Genomic DNA, 16,456 nt, shown 5'->3' with positions numbered 1-16,456 from the left:
CTGCTGTATATGTTTCCTGGACTTCAGATTTTTTTTAGCTTCGGAAGCGAAAGTTTGTTCCTTTACGGTTCGCCTACTGAATTGATTTGATGTTTGGTATCACCTCCAAAAAGCAACTTGGCTCTCGCGACGACGGCACCGCAATGTTTTTGGACGTTCGGCGACTTTGCGCAAGAACTTGCCTTTTTTTTTCTTTTTCTTTTAAGAACATTGTATGCGGTCTTGCGAATCGAAACGAGTTTTAGCGCTCTGTTTCTCGCGAAGAATGGCGAACCCGGCCGCTGTAAACCGCTACAGGACCGCTCAATTACTGCTGCCGCTCTGCTGGCCTATTGTTGGTGGCGTGTTATTCAAAGGAACCGCTTTAGCCTTACCTTTGTTACCGGTTTTGCCATTGCTGTTACTTTTTTTTGTACATCAAAGCACGAAAGAGCACATACAGACGTGTTGGTCTGTAGGACCGAGGACGTTTCCTTGGGAAGAACAAAATTATGTGCAAGAAAGAATGGAGTGGATGCTGGAGAGCGAAAAAGATGAAGCCGCCGTGGTGGCTCAGTGGTTATGGTGCTCGGCTGCTGGGACAAAAGACCCATAAACATCCATAAATCCAAATTACCCATAAACCAAACCATACAAAAAAATAAGAGTGCCAGGGAAGCTTGTAGTTCTAGAAAAAGAGCTGGTTTAATTTCCTAGGCACATATAGGCGCACGCGGATTAGCTCGAACCCGTGAATAGGCCGAAGCTCAGAGTTTGCCCTTATAAAAGTGGTTTATAGACTTCTGGTAGACTCTGTCGCCTTTCTATAGATATTACCTTTTGTCTATTCATAGAATATAGACAGGCTATGAACAAAAGTCTACTAAAAGTGTGTGGTGATAAAACTATAGATTGTCGATAGATTATATATAGTGTGTTGCCTATATAGAATAGATTACAGGATTTATCTGTAGAACGTCTATCGACTTCATAGACAAAGGACTATGGACAGTCTATAGACTGAGTATAGAAATTTCTGTAAGAGGGCGCTACTAGAGCGGCCGCGGAGGCCACAACTGTCTTCGTAGTGGTCGCAGTTTCAACTTAAATTGACACTAAGGGCAGCTTCATCCAATTACTGTTCTGAGCAAGAATTGACTCTCTGGCTCCTTCTGGCTATGTTGACGTTTGTCCAGTAGCAAAAGATGAATTTATGGCTGAGAAAAATAATTAAACAATTTTCCCACCAGTCGATTAGAACTCGTGACGTCTATGCCGAAATGAACTGCTGGCCCGTGTTTTGACGTAAGTGGTGGTTTTATTGTTTTCCAAACATCCATGTAGACGAACAGATTTTATTTCCGAAATCGGCCGCTGATGGCGACACCTGTATGTTGTTTCTTGTTTTTTTCTCTATCTTATTAAAGCTCTGTTCTCGCTATGATTGGTCTCTGTGTGAATAGAGCGCGATACCGGGTTGATACAATACAACTTCAACTTGTCCTCAGTGCCTCCTTAAACGACTTGCTCACTCGATCAACTCATCCTATCATTTAACATCACTTTGTCTCCATACTTCCTTACTGCTCCTTGACCCTCGCCATTTTTAACTCTGTTTTTTTCACCTTTTCCTTCTTATTCTTCCTTTTCCCCAGAGCTGGGTAATAATAATAATAATAATAATAATAATAATAATAATAATAATAATAATAATAATAATAATAATAATTGGTTTTTTGGGGAAAGGAAATGGCGCAGTATCTGTCTCATATATCTTTGGACACCTGAACCGCGCCGTAAGGGAAGTGATTAAGGAGGGAGTGAAAGAAGAAAGGAAGAATAGGTGCCGTAGTGGAGGGCTCCGGAATAGTTTCGACCACCTGGGGATCTTAACGTGCACTGACATCGCACAGCACACGGGCGCCTTAGCGTTTTTCCTCCATAAAAACGCAGCCGCCGCGGTCGGGTTCGAACTCGGGAACTCCGGATCAGTAGTCGAGCGCCCTAACCACTGAGCCACCGCGGCGGGGGCTGGGTAACAGGCCGCTCCCTCTTTTTGGCTAACCTCCCGCCTTTCCTTTCCCGCCATCTCTCTCTCTCTCTCTCCCTAAGAGGGATCTCCTCAGGGTCTGCTTAGTTCAGCACAGGGAAACAGCGACCCTCTGTCGTGACCTGAACTCTCCTTCTATTTTATCTTCCTGTACTCTCCTCCTATACTCTCCTCCTGTACTCTCCTGCTGTACTCTCCTCGTATACTCTCTTCCTATACTCTTTTCTTATACTCTCTTCCTATAGTCTCCTCCTATACTCGCTTCCTATACTCCCTTCCTATACCCTCCTCCTATACTCTCTTCCTATACCATCTTGCTATCATCATCAGCAGCATCATCAGCCTTACTACACCCACTGCAGGGCAAAGGCCTCTCCCATGTCTCTCCAATTAATCCTGTCATTTGCCAGCTGCATCCACCCTTTGCCTGCAAACTTCTTTATCTCATCCGCCCACCTAACCTTCTGCCGTCCCTGCTTCGCTTACTTTCTCTTGGAATCCGCTCCGTTACCCTTAAGGACCAGCGGTTATCTTGCTGTCGCATTACGTGCCCTGCCCAAGCCCATTTCTTTCTCTTGATTTCGACTAGGATGTTATTAACCCGCGTTTGTTCCCTCACCCACTCTCTCCGCTTCCGGTCTCTTAAAGTTACGCCTATCATTTTTCTTTCCATGGCTCGCTCTCTTGATTTCGACTAGGATGTTATTAACCCGCGTTTGTTCCCTCACCCACTCTATCCGCTTCCGGTCTCTTAAAGTTACGCCTATCATTTTTCTTTCCATGGCTCGCTCTCTTGATTTCGACTAGGATGTTATTAACCCGCGTTTGTTCCCTCACCCACTCTGTCCGCTTCCGGTCTCTTAAAGTTACGCCTATCATTTTTCTTTCCATGGCTCGCTCTCTTGATTTCGACTAGGATGTTATTAACCCGCGTTTGTTCCCTCACCCACTCTGTCCGCTTCCCGTCTCTTAAAGTTACGCCTATCATTTTTCTTTCCATGGCTCGCTGCGTTGTCCTTAACTTAAGCTAAACTCTTTTCGTTAGCCTCCACGTTTCTGCTCCGTAGGTGAGTACCGGTAAGATAAAGCGGTTGTACACTTTTCTTTTGAGGGAAATTGGTAAACTACCACTCATGATCTGCGAGAACCTGCCATATGCGCTCCACCCCGTTCTTATCCTTCTTGTTATCTCCCTCTCATGATCCGGATCAGCTGTCACTACCTGCCCTAAGTAGACGTATTCCTTCATAACTTCCAGGCTCTCGCCGCCAATTGTGAACTGCTGTTCCCTTGCTAGACTGTTGAACATTACCTTGATTTTCCGCATGTTCATTTTTTAGACCCAGCGTTCTGCCCTACCTGTCTATCTCATTGATCATGATTTGCAGTTCACCTCCTAAGTGACTCAGCAAGGCAATGTCATCAGCGAATCGCAGATTATTTAGGTATTCTCTATTTATTCTTATTCCCAACTGTTCCCAATTCAGGCCTCGGAATACCTCCTGTAAACAGGCGGTGAACAGCATTGGCGAGATCGTGTCTCCTTGCCTGACGCCCTTCCTTATTGGAATTTTATTGCTGACTTTATGGAGGACTATAGTAGCTGTGCAGTTGCTATATATATAGATCTTCCAGTATTTTGAGATAAGGCTTTTCTACCCCCTTATTACGCAATGCCTGTATGACTGCTGAGGTTTCCTGTTCCTATATTCTTCTCCTATACTCTCCTCCTATACTCTCTTCATATGCTCTCTTGCTATACGCTCCTCCTATACTTTCTTCCTATACTCTCCTCCTGTACTCTCCTCCTATACTGTCCTCCTATACTCTCCTCCTATACTCTCTTCCTGTACTCTCCTCCTATACTCTCTATACTCCACTCCTCTACTCTCTTCCTATACTCCCTTCCTTATACCCTCCTCCTATACTCTCCTCCTTTCCTCTGCGCAGGACGGAGCCCCCGGAGGCGGAGCTGCGTGGCGTCGCCGCGGCCGTGTTGCCCGATGCGGCTGAGCCCCTTCGCGCCGTCATGCCTGCTGCTGTGCGTGCTGCTAGCCTCGCTCGCGCCCACCGCGCACGCCAGATGGGCACCAGGTGAGGCTGCCGTACCATACATGCCTAACCCGGACTCCCGATCTCTGGCGAAAGCCAAAGATGCATGCACGCTATACCCGCACGTGGTTGGTGGCCTAGTGGTTTCGGCATTCGTCTCATGTGCGGCAAAAGTGTGTGCACAATTAGCTCTCCAGGGTCACCGGGTACCAACCGGTTTTCTGGTACTGAGCGCATTCTCTGCCGGGGCGAAATGCTCGCGATTATGTGACTCTGACGTCACCTTGTGCAGACCAAAAAAGTTAGACATGGAGCTTCTTTGGCGAAACTGCCCTTGCTCTAACTGAAAGTCATATCATCGTGAAAAGCTGCACCAAGGTAAAATTATCTACAATCAGTTGTGTACAGACTACTACTACTACTACAGACTAAGTCCATAAATGGTAAAATATCCCGTTGGAATTTTCTAAAGACAGCCCGCAGGCATTATTTATAGACAGGTTATGTGTTGTCTGTCGCTTGCACGTGACGAAATATGCGCTCATGTACGCGCAAAATTAAAAATTAAATAAAGCAAGGAGGTAGTCAACCTTTTAATTAACGGCGTTTTCTATTGGCGACGCATGGCGCATAGTCCAACTGTCAAACAGGACTCCGCTGCTGGACGTGGGCCTCTGCCTGCGCTACAGCCAATTCACTTGATTTCATTTCTTTTCTTTGATATACACAAACTCCGCAATCGGCACCTGCTGGGAAGAAAAAATACAATAAATACAGCTCGACTTAGCCCAGATGCCTGATGAGACTTAAAATAGAATGGTGGAGGCCCGGGTCAATTCAAGACTTAATAGAAGCCAAGCAGACACAAAGCAGATTCATAAAAGCCAAGAAAAACAGGGGTGACGCAAAAGAGTCGGACACTATCGAGGGAATAAATCTCTAGTGGGGGACGATGGAGCAGCAGCCTAATAGGTGGGTAAGGAAGGAAGACGCCCCAAGTTGAGGCTGCAGTAGGTGTGTTTATGGTCCGCATCTGCCACCGTCACAGCCCTGGTGCGAAGGCATAGGCTCTTAGTGCCAATGTAGGATCTGTAAGCTGCCTAGAAGAGAGCACGCCTCTGACGTCACATGGTACGACGCACACCTTGCGTCTAATCCCCCCGTCGGACGAACGCAAGTGAGATGGAAGAGCGACGGTCGTCCGTGCCTCGAAAATGAAGTCCAAAGTCAGCCGTCCCCTGATGTGTATATCTACCGGTAGCGAGCAGCGCCAAACACACGTGGTCGAAGATGGTGAAAAATAGGAAGTCAATTAGGATAATGCTGTGCCATCAGCCTATATCACCGAATCAGTCTCTCCTGCCGTGTTATAAAAGTTATAACATCCCAGCGAGTTGTCTAGCAAAGCTCTGGCTCGAGTAAATATAGTAAGAAAAGTAAATGACTACTCGTTAAAATTTGTTTGGGGAGAGGGGTGAGGAGGAGGTAGAGCTGTCTGAAAGATTCGTGCTCGGGTTACGAACAATTTTTTAAAGCGAAATTTATTGCGCCAGGGCATCAATGATGGGTGAAGGTGTGATGAATGATGTAGTAGAGATTAAATGAATGGAAAAAGGTTAGCTGATTTGATCAAGTCCAGTAGAGAACGATGGTACGGTCCCTGCGTCCAGGCAATGTATGAAGCAGGGTTGCTTGGTGAAATACCTGCTACCATGGTTACGAGCAATTATTGAGCTATTTTCTGAACCGACGTGCCTGTGCACGGGGCTTGTCTGCATTCCGCGAAAAATAAAAAAAATAATTGGTTGTTAGGCGCGTCTAGTTAAGCCCAGAAAGTACTCGGCGTGTCGCTTCCCGAGCATCGCGACATCCTTCAACATCGCTGCGAGTTTGCGCGTAAAACGTCAGAGTGTATTCCTCTCATCTACCCAAAAAACGCGCCAAGCGAGAGGAGGACGAAGTTATGCCGCGAAATTCCGCGGGTGTTTCGGCCTCCAGAGGGGATCCTGACGGGCCGCGTTCTCGAGTCGACGTGTGGCTCGCAGCCCGAAAACTTGCCTGTGGCCTCCCGAGGGGCGTATTACACTCTCTAAGTTTAGAGTCCGAGGCGGGGTGTTGTGCGCAGCGTCGCCAGTCGGCCGCCTCACTGACTGCGTCGCACTGTGCGCGCAACGAGACAGCGCCGTGCCAGCCAGGCCAAGTGCGCGTACTTATATAACTGCTGCCTCTGGCGGCGACGCCCAGATCGCGCGGGTCGATTATTTCGGCGCCGCCATCGCCGCCCGGGTGTGCGTTACAAGGCCGAGGGGCGGGGGGGGGGGGGGGTCACTTTTAAGAGACAGGCCTCTGTGTGTGTGTGTGTGTTGTTGCTTGCGCAAGTAGCGCGGAATGTGCGGCTGCCCCGCTTTCTAGATCCTCCTGACACCGAAGTTGTACCGAGTCCCATGTGGGTACGTCTTCCGGCATCGTGCCAGCTTGCCGCCGCCCGGTGAATTGAACGCGGCGCAATTTTGGCTCTCCTACGTATTTGCCGAGATTTAAAACTCTGATAGTTTACGTTCATTCACTGTGGCTGTTTTAGACTGCGCAAACAGTTGCGCTGAAAAAGAGGAACTGCTTTCTTGCCTGTTCTGGTTTGATCTAAAAGCACTCTGTTTCTATATTTTCCGACAACTTGGAGGCTAGTGATCTTCGCATGTAATTGATTTTTATGAAACGTGTGTTTATTGCTATGATAAATGACTCAGTCATTCAAGCATTTACGCAGTCAATAAGTCAATCATTTAGTGACTCATTCACCGACTGTTTCCGTATCTCGAAGAAAAGTTCGCATGAAAATAAACCAAGAGCCTGGTTTGGTGAACAGAGTTTGGTCGACAATCGTTCTTTTCGAAGACTGTTGGCCAAACCTAAGGTTCTTGGTGCCTTTCTCATGTGCCTTAATCACTCCTTCGCTTCCCCTGTCCCTAAAGAAAGCAAAGGCATTCTTACGACGAGCGTAACGATCGACGCAGTAATTAACTATGACAGAGCGCTTAACTAATAATAATAATAATAATAATAATAATAATAATAATAATAATAATAATAATAATAATAATAATAATAATAATAATAATAATAATAATAATAACAACAATTAGTGTTTGGGGGAAAGGAAATGGCGCAGTATCTGTCTCATATATCGGCGGACGCCTGAACCGCGCCGTAAGGAAGGGGATAAAGGAGGGAGTGAAAGAAGAAAGGAAGAAAGAGGTGCCGTAGTGGAGGGCTCCGGAATAATTTTCACCACCTGGGGATCTTAACTTTATTGGTTTATTGGGTTTTTTTGGGGGAAAGGAAATGACGCAGTATCTGTCTCATATATCGTTGGACACCTGAACCGCGCCGTAAGGGAAGGGATAAGGGAGGGAGTGAAAGAAAGGAAGAAGGAGGTGCCGTAGTGGAGGGCTCCGGAATAATTTCGACCTCCTGGGGATCTTTAACATGCACTGACATCGCACAGCACACGGGCGCCTTAGCGTTTTTCCTCCATAAAAACGCAGCACCCGCGGTCGGGTTCGAACCCGGGAAGGGATCTTAACTTCGCATTTTCGTTTTTCACTCAGCGCGATGGGCATCCGCGATCCGAGGTCTCGTGGCGACATAAGTGCACGCACACCTGCTACTGCCCAGGCGCAGTTGCCTTCCGCCACCAAGAAGGGCACGGTAGTGAATCGAGCAAAGCACCGTGTTAAAGCCACCCGTTGCTTGCTAACCAATTTACTCGTATCTATATATATGCGCAGCATGGATAGCTTGAATGGGCACGCCTCTCCTCTTTCTACTTCGCAATGAGGCCGCATTTGCCGTATTTCACTCATTTCGGAAGCTCCCATGTGTAGCGATTAGGAGGAGGAGGAGGAGGAAGGGGAAAGGTAGGGAGGTTAACCGGAATAATAATCGGTTTGCTACCCTACACAGGAAGGGGGGAAGGGTGAGGGGATAAAAAGGAAAGAGAAAGGAGAGTCACTATGAAAAGTCAGCGTTCGTTAAAGTCGCAGCCTATCGTGCAGGCCGTAGTGGAGGGCTCCGGAACAATTTCGACCACCTGGTGATCTTTAACGTGCACTGAAGTCGCACAGCATAAGGCGTCCGTGTGCTGTGCGATGTCAGAACACGTTAAAGATCCCCAGGTGGTCGAAAGTATTCCGGAGCCCTCCACTACGGCACCTCTCTCTTCATTTCTTCTTTCACTCCCTCCTTTATTCCTTCCCTTACGGCGCGGTTCAGGTGTCCGCCGATATATGAGACAGATACTGCGCCATTTCCTTTCCCCAAAACCAATTATTAATATTATTATCGTGCAGGCCAGAAGTTTGCATGAAGCGGAGCAGTGCCTTGGAGGCCTTCACCGCCTACAGTAGTGATTAGCTGCTGAATAGCTGATGCGTATCTCCCATGAGCTGTAGTGATTAGCTGCTGAATAACTCATGGGAGATACGCATCAGCTTTATGTGAGTTGCGCACTGACAGGTCTTAAAAGGTGTAGCATTATATGCGAGGTAACGAGGCTTCGAAGAGTGCTGGCTTTAGAGAGAGCCTGTTGCGCGTGAAAAAAACAAGAAATACAAAAAAAACGTCTAGAGGCTCTAAATTCAACACAGTGGCCCAGTTTTGTGTGGGGCTTGGGTGAAAACTGAATGTTCGCAATAATTGCCGCTGACGACTGAAGTCTCAAAAAACAGTCGTCCGTGTATGGCGGCCTTACTACTGTACCGCACGTGCCGCTTTTAAGTGGTTGTTTGATTCGCTTTTTCACACAGTGGGTGTCCCGCAGTGCCGATATGACTTAATTTCTGAGCCTGTGTTAAGGCAAATTCAAATGGAGGGTAGATGTCAACTGACTTATTTACCGTCTTGTGGCAAAGTGCTGTTTTTTTGTTTGATAGTAGAGACTTTTTTTTTCACGTCCCAGTTGGAAACGTCAGCATCCGAATGAATTTTCCTATTGTTTTTGTGTCGGGAGTTTTTATCGCGTCGCCGAAGCGTACAGAAGCATTCATTTCTTTTATTAACCTTAAGTCTTGGGAAGACCACTTCCTTCCAAAGGACGTAGTCGTTTACACAGCGACGTCAAAGCGTTGGCTCATATAGACTACAGTCCCACCCGTCTCACGTTGAAGTTCTACCTTTTCTCCTTCTTTCTCTATCCGTCGCTGCGTTCAGTTGGCGCAGTCCAGATGCCCTTTAGCAGTCCTGCCCCGATGCAGGGCGGTTGGATAATGTTACAGCAGGGTATTTAGTTTCAAGCTCTTTGGTTATTAAGTGACGGCGCGGGGCCCGGTCTATTTCTGCGTGCGAAACAAAAGATTGGTCACCGATTCGCCGCCCGAAGGTCTAGGGACGCTGAGATCGATACAAGCGAGAACGTGTTATTTTCTTCTCGCTCGATATATGGTGACACGGGGTAGGTGTCATGTGACCTATATCGAAGTCCTTCGGAGCTTCCCATGTTGTGTGTCGTTTCGGGAAGCCAGTGTAACTGGGCGCTGAGGAAAACTGTACAACGATAAAATACGCCACGGCTGTGAACAAGAGAGTTTGTGTACACTTAAGGTTTCACCCTTTAACGCTCAACCAGGAAGTGTTGGTCGAGGTGATATCGGCGACACAAGTTATGGTGTGCAGGAAAACCTTAACTAATTGGGTTAGGGGAGCCAGAAGAGATTGCAGCGACGGTTCAGATAACGGGTGAGAGCTGAGAAACTTCCAGGGGAAATTGGGAGGCAAAACGCTAAGGCGCCCGTGTGCTGTGCGATGTCAGTGCACGTTAAAGATACCCAGGTGGTCGAAATTATTCCGGAGCCCTCCACTACAGCACCTCTTTCTTTCTTCCTTTCTTCTTTCACTCCCTCCGTTATCCCTGCCTTTACGGCGTGGTTGAAGTGTCCAACGATATATGAGGCAGATACTGCGCCATTTCCTTTCCCCCAAAACAGTATTATTATTATTATTATTATTATTATTATTATTATTATTATTATTATTATTATTATTATTATTATTATTATCATCATCACCTTGCTGCTTAGGCGCCTTTAGAGGAGGGAGAGGACAGGAATAGGCGAGGAGGTTAACCAGCCTTTCAATGCCCTTTTTGGCTGACCTGCAGGTTGCGAGGGCAGTAAAAGAAGTTGGAGGGGACATTGAGTCCGTCGCTATGCCGGTTTCGTTGGATCGGTACGTGAAAACCTATTGATGAAATGTTGAAATTCGTGACGTCAGCTTCTTCGAAACGACTGAAAAGCCACAGCGAAGTAACAGTGGCTCTTACTTTCCCACAGGAGGCGAATAGCTGGGAAGCCATGGTGTTATTAGTTTCAAGCACTGGTCACAGGATTTCCGGGCCTGTAGCCCACTTTTAGTAATTCGTGTCTATTTCTTGATATAGTGCTGTGCCAGCATCGTTATCCAGAGACATTAGCTTGAGCTTTCGACGTGCCTGTTGCTGTTACGCAAACATGAGTAAAAAAAAATTTTTTTTCGTGATATGAGTATCGTGAAAATCAGAGCAGAAAAAAAAAAGCGAAATCAAACTATCTCCGCGGTGAGGTTGCAGCCAAGAGTAGAAGGCTTTTTGCCAAAACGTTTTGCTTTTTCCATCTGTGTGGGTTCTGTTTATATTTTTGTTGGCTGCCTGTTTCGGATCGTTTGATTGACTTTATCGCCGCGAAACCTGGCGGCGAAGAAATTAAATTGAGGCTCGCTGCCATCACGCAAAGGAAGCACTGAGGTTGATGTCTGTGCGTCCATGATTCTTGGCATTTTTTCCCCGGGCGCTGTTTCTTCCTCGAAGGGCATAGTTCCAAAACTTTGTTCGAGCTGACGCGGTAACGGATGAAACGGGGAGGTGCGTCAGCACTGCTCTTCTGCGTTTGTAGCAGTCTCTGCTGGAGAGCTGCAAGTGAAAATTAATTTAATCAGCCGTTTTATAGCAGCTCTGTTGCGCTATCAAGCGCAGTCTCGCTAGTGGTCGAGATACAAAATTCTTCCTTTGCCGACGTTGTGCTCATATACCCGTTGCGGCGGCTCAAGAGTTATGGTATCCGGCTCCTGCACCCAACGACGGGGGTTCGATTCGCTGCCGCGTCGGCTGCATTTCGACAGAGGCGAAGTGTAAAACGTCCTTGTGCTGTGCGGCGTCAGTGCACATTTAAAGAACCCCAGGTGGTCGAAATTAATCGGGAGGCCTCCACTACGCCGTCTCCCATAGCTCATGTGCAGCTTTAAAAAGTTACACCCGATAAACCAAACCAAATTTATTGTGCTGAGTCACGCCACAGAAAGTTAGCGATGCAGTGCGGCGAAATGTAGTCAATTTTTGTAAACCTTACCGATTTGAAAAATGAATAATTATAAAGATATATTCACGCTGCACAGTGCATGGGGACGTCATTGAACAGGATATTTGTCGCGCTCAGATCGAAGGTGCCGTCGACATGAACAAGCCGCAAACGCGATTCGCCCGTTACAGTCACAACCCGCCGCGGTGGCTCAATGGTTAGGGCGCTCGACTACTGATCCGGAGTTCCCGGGTTTGAACCCGACCGCGGCGGCTGCGTTTTTATGGAGGAAAAACGCTAAGGCGCCCGTGTGCTGTGCGATGTCGGTGCACGTTAAAGATCCCCAGGCGGTCGAAATTACTCCGGAGCCCTCCACTACGGCGCCTCTTTCTTCCTTTGTTCTTTCACTCCCTCCTTTATACTTTCCCTTACGGCGCGGTTCGCGAGTCCACCGATATACGAGACAGATACTGCGCCATTTCCTTTCCCCCAAAACCAATTATTATTATTATTATTATTATTATTATTACTATTATTATTATTATTATTATTATTATTATTATTATTATTATTATTATTATTATTATTATTATTATTATTATTATTATTATTATTATTATTATTATTATTATTATTATTACCGTCATGATGATGATATCCTCAGGCTTAATGACACCCACGGTGGGGGATTGGCCAGGGTGCATTGCGGATACAAACGCCCTCCCTTGCAGTCCTCGCTCACGTTTCAGTTTATCGTCTTTGCATGCACATTGTTCTCCTCGGCTATTTTAAATGCACAGATATTAATGCATATGCAGGCGTGAAATGAATACGACAAAGGCACATTTGCGGTGTTTTCCGTTTGTTGCACGTTGCTTGGATAGCCATAAACTCTTGACGTTTGGTATACGAAAATGGGCCTCTAATTGCACTTGTTGTGATTATCACTTACGAAAATTACAACACATTACGCCCACGCTTCCGACGCTACAGATGGCAGAGAAAATCCCAGCGATGGCAAGAAAAATAGGGTGACGTCATCAAGCGGCCGTATGACGCACGCAGCAAGCGAAGCACCTTCACTTCAGACAATCTTGTGCATGTCGTTCGCCTATTTATACTCGCAACTGAACGAACACCATGTGGCGTCATTCATGCGGTGACGTTACTGCCAAAATTGTGACGGAACCGTTTGTCGTACAGCGTTCCGGGTCAAACATGACGCATAAAGAATGCGCCAAGGGTGGTGGTGGTAGTGGTTTTATTAAAAATAGTAGTAAAAAGGAAGGAAAAGATTTTTGCTAGCCCCGGCATCTGCCATCGATACTGAAGCACCTGAGCTGGGGCAGCGGAAATAAAGGATAGCAGGCAGAATGGAGAAATGAAATGAAAGAGGTGAGGGGACAGGAATAGAGGACAGGGGGAGAAGTAATATGTACAAACTATTTACACAATAAGTAATGTGTCCAGGTTGTGCGCGTGATTAGTTCATTTAAGAGGAATTAAATCACACACGCGCACAGCACTGTGTAGGTTACAACTGGAGTGGGGCGTCCAGTTATTAATCGTTCAAGGTAGAACTCGCGGAGCGTTCGGTCACTGCGTGTAACTACCTGACGGAGAACAGACGGGACGTCAAGCCCGTGTGTCCGAGGAATGCACGGAGGCTCACCAAAGTTCGCTCACGAGTGCGCGCACTGCCCTGCGGCCACAATAGCGTCTTGATGGAGTCTGGTAGTATGCCCTGCGCCCTATAGGCCGCGAGCATATTGCGACGAGCATGGGACATTAATACTTTCGCATTCGCACACGTAAGCAGCCTTAGCCGCCGCGGTGGCTCAGTGGTTATCGCGTTTGGCTACTGACCCGAAAGACGCGGTGGTCAAATTTCGATGGAGGCGAAATTCTAGAGGCCCGTGTACTGTGCGATGTCAGTTTTTGTTAAAGAACCCCAGGTGGTCGAAATTATCCAAAGCCCTCCACTACGGCGTCGCTCATAACCTTGAGTGGCTTTGGGACGTTAAACCCCTAAGAAAAAAAAAACGTAACCAGTCTTGAGTGTCTCTGCCAACTTTCCCCCCTTTCACTTGCTCCAAATCAGCCATGCTATTCGGCGCCAAACTACTTCGCTTTAGCATGAGTTCCTCCCCCTATCCTCTATTCCTGTCCCCTCACCTCTTTCATTTCATTTCTCCATTCTGCCTGCTGTCCTTTATTTCCGCTGCCCCAGCTCAGGTGCTTCAGTATCGATGGCAGATGCCGGGGCTACCAAAAATCTTTTCCTTTTTACTATTATTTTAATAAAAACCACTACCACCACCAGCAGCATGAGTGCGGACTTTGCTGTACTGCTTTTCAAAAATTTTTTAATACACCAAAGCACCCGCTCAAACGTATGATATACAACTGTCGGACTAACTAACCAATTAGAGCTAGTGCCTGCTTGAGCTCGCAATGACTACCGTACATGCGTGCTCCCATTTTTCCGTTCCCAGCATGGACTATGTATCTGGTCCGCACTATCCCGCGAAGAAGTGAACAGCCCGTGCAGCGTTGCGATAACACAAATGTGTGGCTTCGCGATCTGGTTGTCATTAGGCTGGCAAGCAACGTTCCCTCGGGGCCTGGCTGGCAGGCTCGCTGCTAGTTGTCCGCAAACAAAGCAGTCCCCGCGGTCCGGGATAACCGGACGCCCGGTCACGCACACACACTTGGGGGCCCGGGATGGAGAGAACGAAGAGGAGAGGAAATACAAAGGAGAAGCAACGAAGACGTGCACAAGTATTCAGACTTCTCGAAGAAAGACACGAGGAGTGCCGAGAAATCGGCTGGGACCAGGGAAAACGAATTGGCCATCCGAGCGTGAATCGACCCATCTATTTCGCTCCTTTGTTTTGATTCTCAGAACTCCTCCTGCCTGGCTAAACTCTGTGTAATTGGCTTCGCATGTCTCCGGTCCCGTACGCACCAGGAGGACTTGGATGTTGATTTTTGTGTGTGTGTGTACTTCGATCCTTTGTGGTGATTAGACTTTTTCTCTTAACTCCTTCCGTACTCTTCGCAAAAAGCGGAATCGACGGAGCTCTTCTCGTGTTTTCTGCAGGGCTTTGCGCATTCGTTCCATTCCACTTATCGTTGTTTTTCGGCGTATACCCGCCGCGGTGGCTTAGTGGTTAGGGCGCTCGGATACTGATCCGGAGTTCCCGGGTTCGAACCCGACCGCGGCGGCTGCGTTTCGATGGAGGCAAAGCGCTAAGGCGCCCGTGTGCTGTGCGTTGTCAGTGCATGTTAAAAATCCCCAGTTGTTCGAAATTATTCCCGAGCCCTCCACTACGGCACCTCTTTCTTCCTTTCTTCCTTCACTCCCTTCTTTATCCCTTCCCCTACGGCGCGGTTCAGGTGTCCGCCGATATGTGAGACAGATACTGCGCCATTTCCTTTCCCCTAAAACCAATTATTGTTATTGTTTTTTGGCGTTTGCCTCCGAAATGTCTCGGGCGACTTCTCGACCTTGACCCGCCGCGGTGGCTCAGTGGTTAGGGCACTCGACTACTGATCCCGAGTTCCCGTGTTCGAACCCGACCGCGGCGGCTGCTTTTTTATGGAGGTAAGGCGCCCGTGTGCTGTGCGTTGTCAGTGCATGTTAAAGATCCCCTGGTCGTCGAATTTATTCCGGAGCCCTCCACTACGGCACCTCTTTCTTCCTTTCTTCTTTCACTCTCTCCTTTATCCCTTCCCTTACGGCGTGGTTCAGGTGTCCGCCGATATGTGAGGAAGATACTGCGCCATCTCCTTTCCCCAAAAACCAATTATTATTATTATTATTGCTTTTCGGCGTTCACCTCCGAAATGTCTCGGGCGACTTCTCGACCCGTGGAGTGGTTGTGCGCCGAACTCTCTTTCCTTCGCCGTGTTCTTTGGCCGCGGTGTTTCTGACACCGAAGTGTGGGAAGAAGGCGCGAAACCGCACAGAGCAAGACTGGCGTGAAGGGCACGGACTCGTTAACGGGAAATTGTGCTGCGTCCGCCGAAGCCGCATGCCTCTTGTATACCCGGCGCGTTTCGTCGTAACTCGGCTCGTTAACATCCTTCGCAGGTGCTGCTGGCTTTGTTAGCAAGTTCGAAGGAAACGCCTTGCGGTATCGACGAGCTTGCTTGTTGCCTTGTATACGGTAAACGCTGCGTCTGTCCCCTCCCTGGGGGCTCCGGGTAATTGTGCGAGCTACCGCGCTCGCTAAAGGGCAGTGCTCGTTATATAAAGGCGCCTGCTAAATTCCCCCCCCCCCCCCCCCAAATTTTTACCCCCCCCCCCTCTCCTGAGGACCGTTTTTAGCAGTCAGCAGTCGGTTGCAGCACCAGTACCTGTATTGGGTATTTTTGCGAGCAGATTATGCTTCCGCTCGCTTGAGTGCTGCGAGCGGAGAAGCTGCGCCCGTGAATCGGAACATTTCCCAAGATTCTGAGTGTCTGCATGTGAGCCTGTTTTGGCAAGCTTTTTTTTCTGTGCAAAAGGCCAAGAGTGTTCAGTAAGCGGATGCAACCTGTCGTTTTTTGCGGTATTCACTATCGCTGCATAAGCACAAGTTAATCGCATCGCACACACGCATACAGGTGAAACACAATCTGGAGTTCATTTTCAAGGTGTGTCTGGTGTCCGTTATATAATTTTCGTGTCAATTAACAGCCTTTCTATTATACCGTCATGTCGTTTAATGTCAGTGGAGGCGTTTGTTTAAAAATTCTCTCTCGCTTCAGGGCATTAACCTTCGCACTAACCAAATTTTAGGGGGCCGGTCAGAAGTGTGAAAAATGAAGTTTGTCATGGATACGATGCGTGAGATGGTTAATAAAATAATTGATATTATGTTGGAGACGATAATCAAAACTAGCACGGTCTGACGACAGCTTCACTTCCTGTATCATTTATGCGGGATTAACTCGCGTATATAAAGCGTTGCATCTTGCTGTGCCGTTTCCGCGTCGGCTTTGTGTTTGTTTATTGTGCCTGTGCTTTTTAAAAGTCAGTCGCGCGCACCTTCTCTGCCGACAA

General features: G+C 47.7%; 1 protein-coding gene across 1 annotated transcript in view; it reads left to right on the top strand.

Moving 5' to 3' along the window:
• LOC144120791 (sodium/hydrogen exchanger 4-like) overlaps positions 1-16,456 on the top strand; it is a 265,475-nt gene that overhangs the window by 108,172 nt on the left and 140,847 nt on the right. Inside the window, 1 exon segment of the mRNA XM_077653497.1 lies at positions 3,980-4,123. The gene's annotated coding sequence lies outside the window, so the exon portion shown is untranslated.

This window comes from Amblyomma americanum, chromosome 2 (assembly GCF_052857255.1).
Source record: "Amblyomma americanum isolate KBUSLIRL-KWMA chromosome 2, ASM5285725v1, whole genome shotgun sequence".
Taxonomy (NCBI): domain Eukaryota; kingdom Metazoa; phylum Arthropoda; class Arachnida; order Ixodida; family Ixodidae; genus Amblyomma; species Amblyomma americanum.
This window is presented reverse-complemented; position numbering and strand designations above follow the sequence as displayed.